The 10,426-nt window shown below is 41.3% G+C and overlaps 1 protein-coding gene across 4 annotated transcripts in view; it reads left to right on the forward strand.

The window, feature by feature from the left end:
• The window catches only part of LOC106568937 (SPRY domain-containing SOCS box protein 4), a 128,576-nt gene that overhangs the window by 94,179 nt on the left and 23,971 nt on the right, over nt 1-10,426 (forward strand). The window lies entirely within an intron of this gene.

Here is a 10,426-nt window from a genome sequence, read left to right on the forward strand (position 1 = left end):
CTTGTCTAGCTGCTAAGTATACAGGCGAGGTATTTCGCTCTAGGCTAGTGGTCACCAACCTTTTTCTGAGTCAAGATCACTTTCGCAGTCAAAAAGCAAGCAGAGATCTACCGCAGTCTTTTTTTTTAAACATGACTTTAAAAAAATGTAACATTAACCTAATAAAAACAGTTCTGTAGGAATGAGGCTTGTGCAGTAACCTAGGCCTTGTATATTATCCCAGCATATTGGCTATAAGCCTGACCTGCCAATATTGTTATTCTCCGAACATATTAAGCCTATATTTCAAAACTCACGCTTCGATAACAAAATAGATTAATTGGTTTAGCACTTGAGGCATAGCTGAGCATACATTTGAATAATTCACTTTTTTACTTTACTGGAATTATGGTACCTGCATCTGATGGTCTTAAAAGCACCATGACAACTGCGAACCCCCCCCCCCAAAAAAGAGGTCAAATGATCTTCAGATCGGAAAGTCGGAGCTCAAGAAAGATGCCTGAGTTTCCGACTTGGATTTTTCCCACTCGGATCTTGTTTTATTCCGAGTTCCCAGTTGAACGCACTGAAGCCGGAAGTCGGAGATAACTGACTTCCCAGTTGTCTTGAACACGGAATTAGTCTGCTGCTTTCTTCGTCGAGAGGATCGGCCTCTCACGGTCCCTGCTCTCCTTCCTTTCCTCCGGTGAGACAGACCAGAGGGGACAGCATCTTCCACCTGATGGAGAAACTCAATTCGCACTGCATCTGCCTCATGCACAAATTCATATTCCTATGACCAGAGAAAGTTAAATATTCCTTGATTAATAAAAATGCAAGGCTATGGATACACTTGGCTAATCATTCATCGCAGCTGCAGCGTGAGTGGATGGGGGGAGAAGCATTGTTATGTTTGATAATGGGCCTAGTGTTGGATAAAGAGTTGACAGTTCTGAATAAGTACTTGGACATGAACTCACTCATAAAAGCAGCAGCTCTTTGCTGTATTCTTTTGAAAGTCTCTGTGGTCATGGTTATGAAATCTCATGTAGGCTGTGGCCAGGTTATGGAAGCTCTAGGCACGGTGACTTGAGCTATCCAATTGGCCAGCATAATAGGGGCACTCGATTTTAGACACAGGTCTGCCGGGTAGGCAGACTGTCTTTTCCGACAAATTAAATGGTTGAACGTGGGAACACTTTGCCTACCCGGTGCGCAGGGCTTATGAATCAGTGCACCTACTGCGCAACACAAATTAAAAAAGAAAGACGCGTACGCCTTTATCTTTTTTTTTTTTTCTCCAGAAATGTTTGGTGATCGACAAGACGATCACTACCGACCGTTTGGTGACCGACCGGTAGGCTATGCTCAGTGCCCTGCAGGCAGACAAGGGGAAAGGTGCTGTGTCATAACAGTAGGCCTAATTTTGTGTGCCCGACGAACACGTTTTTAATGGCTGTCAATTTCCATGAAAAATCCACCATCCCAGTAGGTGAGCAATCATGAAGGAACGGACACTTACTTAGTCAACACTTCTTCCCTGCTTGAACTGACAAATGGAGAATTTATAGAAGAAAATACCTTCTAATGGGTTGAAAGACACTGGGAGAATGCGATTTCACACACGATTTTCCCTCTTTCTTTCCTCCCAAGTGCTCCATTTCCACTAATCTGTTCCTCCAATGGGCTGGTAGATTTTTCATGGAAACTGACAGCCGTCGCTCACCAACTGAGACAAAGAGATGTGAGGAGGAAATGAGTTGTGACACTTTGAGAAGGGTAGGTAGGGGAACGTCGCATTGGTAAGTACGCGATCTCATTGGAGATTTCTGCTACCTAGGCCTTTTGGATAGTCTTTTTCAAACCTGCGTAGACAGGTGCACACGGATGTACGCTCACACACATATTACTCACCCCTCTGCTCTCTTTCATTCCCTTGGACATAATTTGACTTAATTTGTTTAAATCAGCCTCTGATTGCTTTCTTCTTCTCTGTATAATCAAGGCGTACAATGAGCTAGGCACACACACACACACACACACTTGGGAGGTTCCGGGGCCATTAACTCATTGATCGAGGCGCTGGGTCTTTCGCTAATGAGTGCTGAATATAAAAGGAGCACAGAGAAGGAAACCCTCTGTCCATTTTGTTCGGTAAGCCATGGATAGCACTCAAATCAACGATTACATTTTCCCTCCCGACACATCCAATTAAGCGTGGTCTTCCCTTCATTCTCCATTCAGCTGAACCTTCTATTCAACCTGTTTCTTAATGAATTCTGTCTTTTTTTTTTTTTATTCAGTCATTTGCTTTTTGCTATAGGCAAAGTGAATGTGGATACATTTTTGGACAAATGCTTCCTTGTATATTGAATTAATCTGTACATTTCAAATGGAGTTTACCATTTTGGTATTTGGAGTCCTGAATGTTGCTTTAGGGACTTTAGCGTCTTAGAAAAATGAGGAGGAAACACTAGTTTATAAATCCTAATAGTGTCACTCAACACTGAAGTATTTTGGTGTGAAAGCAAAGGATAACCATGGTTGCATTTCCTCTGTTCTACATGGGCTGATGTCATCACCTAAAGTCTTGCACAGTTGCTCTGCTACTTTACCTCAGCTCCAAGGCATCTGTACATATGCACTACGCCAACATATAGAGGACATGACTTGCGCAATTTACTCACTTTTTTAATATTGCTGTTAAATATATCCATGTTCCCCATTCTATCAGTAGTCATTTGTGTTATTCAATATTGATCCTGGAGGGTGTGCAAGCTGTCATTCAACTAATCTCACTGCTTTTCAAGCACTCGATTCGTTGAATCTGATGTTTTCTCATTGAACAAAAATCTGCACACCCCCTGGGTCTCCAGGACCGAGATTGAAGAACACTTTTGTATGATAAGCAAAGCCCATGTTGGCGGTAAAGAAAATCCACCAGTAGGAGGCACACTTTCCTCCTTGACCAACTTTACCTTATCTGACCCAGTCAACTTGCATGAATAGACTCAGGAGGGAATGATGCGTTTTTCAAAGTGTTTCAACAGAGCTATTTTGTTATGAAACAACATGCTCTGACCTCTTGTCGCTTATGCTCTTAACCGAACAAAGGGGATCAAACGCTATTGTAGCCACTTTGAGGAGATTGTATTACTGTGCGGCGCCAGCTTTCTGTCCTCTCCTGCTACATGAGCTAAAAATCCATTCGGTTGTCTCTTTCATATACAGTGTCCACTCACCCTCTCCTCCTGCCTGGCTTTCTACCCAGCTAAGGCACACCGCTATAGTCAGCTTTGACCAACTCTGCCACCTCAGTGCTCTGTACTCGGATCACTCCTCGGGTACATCTCAATAGTCTCAAGTGGCTTCCTCTACTTGTCTCCTTTCTTTAATCTGCAATGGTGCAGGAATTGGACGGGTGAAAGTAAATGGTGTTCAGTCCACCATACTAAGTTCCCTACTCTATTCTCTTCCGGAGGCCATAATTAAACTATTGAGATGCACCCCACTTATGCTCCATAGCCTGGCCACGTTACCGTGTTGTTGTTGAATTCTGGGTGGTTTCAGCAAATATTGACCTTAGCTACATACACATCCTCTCTTCAAGTAATGTGAATCTGGTTTTAGCCTTACCAAGCATTATCATAAAGTACTTTACTCTGTGCGGGTGTGATGGATGCTTGCCCTATAGGATAACTGCCCTGGGGTGTGCCAGCCAGAACGTGGCCACATTCCAAACTTTGAATGTCATCCACCCTTCTAAATGACCACTGCAAGATCTTTCTGTGCCTCGACGGAAGGGTAGTAGCGATGAAGTTAGTGAGTAGATCGTCCAAAAATGAAACTGTTGGGCAGCATTTCATTCCAGAAAGTTGCCACCTCTATTCTGTCCTTACTTCCTTTCACTTGATGCGACCTTGGAGGCGAAAGCAATATGGCGGACATTGCTTATAAACCTACCCAGTAGCCTCAGGTCTGTGTCAAGGGGAGTGAATGTGAGCAGGCGGTAAGGGCACAAACTTTTGGAATGAAATGCAGATTTTGTTTGTTTGGTTCATGTATGCACTTCACTAATGCAAGCAACACAGGGCTACAAGGCGACGCCTAGACAGTTCTCATTGACAGCCTCTCAAAGGAGGCGTTGTAGAAACAACCTCCCGGATGGCTCTTCGTAAACCATCCCCAAGCTTCCAGCCGTGTAATTGAACTGTTTCAGCCGACAACTAGGTCACGGTATGGTGTTCTCTCACACTATCAGCAAAAGCGACAACGGTGACACGTCGGGTGTGACGGGCTCGTGAAGCTGAAAGGACAGTGACCGAAATATGCAGCACACCTCATGTAGGAGAGCGCGCTTTTTGTAAAACACACAGAGGGCTGACAGAAAAACAGCGGTTGTGAATAAGCAGCTTATTCACTCTGACATAAGACATGCGGTCCCAATCTTAAGAATACAGAAACACAAGGCTAAGCATTTCCCAATTGAAATGTACAACTATTACTTCCCATTGCAAACACATTTTTCACGTTAACTTCTTATGGATGGTGGCAGTATTGAGTCGCTTGGATGACTGACGTGCCCAGAGTAAACTGCCTCCTACTCACTCCCAGAAACTAAGATATGCATAGTATTAGTAGATTTGGATAGAAAACACTATGAAGTTTCTAAAACTGTTTGAGATGTCTGAGTATAACAGAACTCATATGGCAGGCAAAAACCTGAGAAAAAATCCAACCATGAAGTGATTTGTAGTTTTTCTAACTACAGTGTCTGTGGGGTCATTTTGCACTTCCTAAGGCTTCAATTGGCTGTCAACAGCCTTTAGAAACTTGTTTCATGCGTCTCCTGTTACTGGGCAGAGAATAGGAGCTCAGTCAGTGGACTGCATGGGAGCAGTGAGTTGTTTACTGCGCTGGTACGTTTGGCGCGCCACTCCTTTTACTTCTGTAATGAGTACGCTATTGTCCGGTTGGAATATTATGAACGTTTTATGTTAAAAAGACCCTAAGGATTGATTGTTAACATTGTTTGACATGTTTCTACGAACGGTAATGGAACTATTTGACTTTTTGTCTCTTGTTTTACGCTTACACGTTATGACTTTGGATAGTGATCTGAACGCACGAACAAAACAGAGGTATTTGGACATAAATATGGAGTATTTTGAACAAAAATAACATTTCTTGTGGAAGTAGGAGTCCTGGTAGTGCATTCCGACCAAGATCAGCAAAGGTAAGGGAAGATTTATAATAATTCTGAGTTTAGTTGACTCCAGAACTTTGCTGGTATCTGTATAGCTTGCTTTGATGGCTGAGCTGTGTACTCAGAATATTGAAAAATGTGCTTTAGCCGAAAGATATTTTAAAATCTGACACAGCGGTTGCATTAAGGAGTAGTATATCTATAATTTTATCAACGTTTTATGAGTATTTTTGTATATTGATGTGCTCATTCACCGGTAGTTTTGGTGGGAATACATTTTCAGAACATCACGCGCCAATGTAAAATGGGGTTTATAGATATAAATATGAACTTTATCGAACAAAACATACATGTATTTTGTAACATTGAGTCCTGGGAGTGTCATCTGATGAAGATTATCAAAGGTTAGTGATTAATTTTAGCTGACTTTCTGGTTTTTGTGACGCCTCTCCTTGCTTGGAAAATGGCTGTGGGGTTTTTCTTGTTTAGGTGCTGTCCTAACATAATCTAATGTTTTGCTTTTGCCGTAAAGCCTTTTGGAAATCAGACACTGTGGTTAGATTAAGGAGAATCTTATCTTTAAAATGGTGTATAATACTGGTATGTTTGAGAAATTGTAATTGAGATTTTTGTTGTTTTGAATTTGCCGCCGTGCACTTTCACTGGCTGTCGTCATATCGATCCCGCTAACGGGATTCAAGCCATAAGAAGCACACAAAGTAACCAGTGATCTGAAGTTTAAATGCAACAATATTTCACATGTTATTTTCAGAGATGGCTAACAACCGCAAATGAGCTGCAATAAAAAAGCCTAATTCCACTCACCAGATCATTTGTTAAGTTATTCGTAAAAAGTGGGAAGCTAGCAAACACCTGCTGCAGCCGCTGCAAACTAGCCTACCAAAAAAGCTAGCTTGCTAGACTGTGGGGAAAACTACTGCTCGCTAGTGTGCTGTTGGCCTTCTAGAAGGGGGAAGTTGCCATACCTTTTTGTAAAAGCGGTCCCACCCATTGCAAGTTAAAATGTGATTGGTTGATTCCACTGTCACTCCAAAATTCTGCCCTAATACAGTTAAATGGCCTATCTAGCTTCGGCTTCTAAAGGCCTAGCCATTGGCTGACTTAGCTAACTAGCTGTATCTCCCCAGAGACCACCCAAAACAAAATTCTGATTTTAGATTCAATCAGAATCATTGAATATAATGTAATTAGAATACCATTGAAATATTATTGAACGATGAATTTTATATTAAAAGGACATATTATATTAAACAACATATATTTCATAAATCCTTAGGCCTTCTCTGAAGGCCCTCACAGTTGCCCATTGTTTTCCATTCAGGGTCACCTCTGCAAAGTGAAAGGGAGGTTAGTGGAACGCCAGTTCAAAGATGCAACCCATTTTTTTAGAAGAAGAGGTGAAAGGATGAACGTCAAAGATTAGATCACACTAGGCCTATTGGTTTTCAACTTGTGGTCTGCATACCTGCAGGGGGTCCTTTAATTGATTATATCTATCTTTATTTTTTTCTTTATTTTTCATTCTTTTTGTCTTTCTTTTTTTCTTTCTTCTTAAATAACAGTTGGGAGTTTTAATGGTATTATAAGCAATTTTGCATTACTTTTCTAAATGCTAATTGTTTATAATAATGATAGGCCTTTAATGTTACATTCATTGATAAAATGTACTCTAAATATGACCGGCAAGGTATTTAATGTAAAAATATCCTCGAGCTTTTGACAGTGATTTAGTACAGTGATTTAGTGGTCCCTGGAACTGAAAAGGTTGGGAACCGCTGCACTAGGATGCATCCAACTTAAGAAAGTTGGCTAGTATTTCAGCCCACATAGCCTAAGGGAACTATGTGCTTGAGTTATTAATTCCCGTCGTCCTTATCGCTAATGCTAATCAGTGTATGCCGGGTTGCGCTATAGCCACAGAGGTAGATTACATTAGTGCAGATTTATTAGCCATTTTTCACCACATGATGTGACCTTTGCTAGCAGAGCTCAGACTAACCTCTGCAGGCTTGTCTTTTCTATCTACTTCATAGAGACTTTAAGAGATTCGCGAACATGTCTTTCCTATCTCTCCCCCCCCCACAGGAGCGCTTGCTCTATCCTGTCTTCTCTCATTTTCTCTTTACCTGCTCTCTTCCCAGTTACTCTCCCTCTCCCACACTTTGAGCATCCTCTCTCCCTCTCATGCTCCCTCTTTCATCTTCTAAATTAAATGTTCCCCCTGGGAGTCAGATGGAAGCAGTGTACCTTGTTAGATCAAGATGCAATGCAAATCGAGATCCATAAACATGATACGGTCATCGTTAGGTAATTTTAAAAGCATATAAACATCTGAGAGGAAAAGCTTCAGTCTAGGAAAGAGGGAGACCGTATGACCAATAGTATAGGCTTAGGCAAAACTAAGAGTGATAAAGAGAGGAGAGACTTAAATTATTAAAGATATGGCTCTTGACAGATCAAGTATTTGTTTTAATTAAGGTGGGAACACAATTGTTGCTGATAAAATAACTCTGGTGCGAAGTGCTCAGTCGCGGGATGTAGGGGTGCTGGAGGTGCTGCAGCGGCCTACAGACACCAATAAAATCATTTAAAATACTACAGATGCAATTTGGGCAGCAAGAGCAAACAGCTTGTTGCGTTGCGGCCATATTAATATAATCCATAGAAGGGCCTTGGAACCTCTAACCCTGGCAATTAGACTGGTAAACTCATGGGTACACTCCCAATGGCTGCCATTCCTGATTGGAATGGGCACATTCGTTCTGTGGATTCTCTTTCTATAGTCGTGGGGAAAATCCGTTCACCTTCTGTGTCTCACAAAGACACGGTGGTTGGAACCAAAAATCTCAAATTTGGATTAATCAGACCAAAGGACAGTTTTCCACTGGTCTAATGCATATTGCTCGTGTTTCTTGGCAAGTCTCTTCTTCTTATTGGTGTCCTTTTAGTGGTGGTTTCTTTGCAGCAATTCGACCATGAAGGCCTGATTTTATTTTTTATTTATTTTCACCCAGTCTCTGAACAGTTGCTGTTGAAATGTCTGTTAATTAACTCTAATGAACTTATCCTCTGAAGCAGAGGTAACTCTTGGTCTTCCTTTCCCGTGGCGGTCCTCATGAGAGCCAGTTTCATCATAGCGCCTGACGGTTTTTGCAGCTGCACTTGAAGAAACTTTCAAAGTTCTTGAAATTTTCCGGATTGACTGACCGTGTCTTAAAGTAATGATGGACTGTCGTTTCTCTTTGCTTATTTGAGCTGTTCTTGCCATAATATGGACTTTTACCAAATAGGGCTATGTTCTGTATACCACCCCTACCTTGTCACAACACAACTGATTGGCTCAAACACATTAAGAAGGGAAAAATTCCGCAAATTAAGGCACACCTGTTCATTGAAAAGCATTCCGGGTGACTACCTCATGAAGCTGGTTGAGAGAATGCCAAGAGTGTGAAAATCTGTCAAGGTAAAGGGTGGCTACTTTGAAGAATCTAAAGTATATTTGGATTTATTTAACACCTAAAAAAAAAAAACATTATTTACTGACTACATGATTCCATGTGTGTAATTTCATAGTTTTGATGTCTTCATTATTATTCTACAATGTAGAAAATAACAAAAAACCCTTGCATGGGTAGGTGTGTCAACTTTTGACTGGTACTGTAGTTTGGAAAGCAAATGCCTACTGCGGCAAAGAGAAGACTAATCTGTCTGTAGAAGCTACCAAATGTCTTCAATATTGAGCGAACAGCACTGTTTTTCAAAATAGCCAAACTTGAGAGGCTACTGGCACAAGAGCATCGGCCATGACCGGTGTGTAGCCTAGCCAAAGCATTTTCATGCTCTCTTTATACTGTAGCCTATTATATAGACACACAGATTGAACAATATTGTTCAATCTGTGTGTCTCCCCTATTTTCATTGGCCTGGGCTATAGGTTGCTTACATATTGATCTCAGTTTGTCAGTGTCGGAGTAGCCACTCATTTTGGTCAATTATGTGGTTTAAAAAAAGATTCTGCTAATGTCTTCAGTCATGTAAAATGACGTAGAATTCCACGAAATGCGTTAATAAAAGCCACAAACATCAACAGTGAAGAGGTGACTCTGGGATACTGGCCTTCTAGGCAGATTTCATCTGTCCAGTGTCTGTGTTCTTTTGCCCATCTTAATCTCTTATTTTATGGGGGCCAGTCTGAGATGTGGCTTTTTATTTGCAACTCTGCCTAGAAGGCCAGCATCCCGGAGTCACCTCTTCACTGTTGACGTTGAGACTGGTGTTTTGCGGGCACTATTTTATGAAGCTGCCCGTTGTGGACTTGTGAGGTGTCTGTTTCTCAAACTAGACACTCAAATGTACTTGTCGTCTTGCTCAGTTGTGCACCGGGGCCTCCCACTCCTCATTCTATTCTGGTTAGGGCCAGTTTGCACTGTTCTGTGAAAGGAGTAGTACACAGCGTTGTACGAGATCTTCAGTTTCTCGGCAAGTGCTTGCATGGAATAGCCTTCATTTTTCAGAACAAGAATATGCTACCGAGTTTCAGAAGAAAGCGCTTTCTTTCTGGCCATTTTGAGCCTGTAATCGAACCCACAAATGCTGACGCTCCAGATACTCAACTAGTCTAAAGAAGACCAGTTTTATTGCTTCTTTAATCAGAACAACCGTTTTCAGCTGTGCTAACATAATTGTTGAAGGGTTATCTAATGATCAATTAGCCTTTTAAAATGATAAACTTGGATTAGCTAACACAACGTACCATTGCAACACAGGAGTGATGGTTGCTGATAATGGGCCTCTGTACGCCTATGTAGATGTTCCATAAAAAATCTGCCGTTTTCCAGCTACAATAGTCATTTACAACATTAACAATGTCTACACTGTATTTCTGATCAATTTGATCTTATTTTAATGGACTAAATAAAAATTATTTGCTTTCAAAAACCAGGACATTTCTAAGTGACCCCAAACTTTTGAACGGTAGTGTATGTGTGTCATAGGGTTGGGTTAGATTGATGATAAACATGAAACCATATCTGGATTGAAACGGAATGCTGTTGCCTTACTTTGCACAGAGCAAATGTCAGCGCCCTGTGAGATTCAATTACCCAGAGATTATATCCAACTATTCACACATTTCTTTAAAACCTTACTGTGGAAAGAGCATTAAAAGTATTAATGACTGTGTCAGTTGGGCAATATTTATTGCTGTATTAATACTTCATA

Source organism: Salmo salar, chromosome ssa14 (genome assembly GCF_905237065.1).
Source record: "Salmo salar chromosome ssa14, Ssal_v3.1, whole genome shotgun sequence".
Classification (NCBI taxonomy): Eukaryota; Metazoa; Chordata; class Actinopteri; order Salmoniformes; family Salmonidae; genus Salmo; species Salmo salar.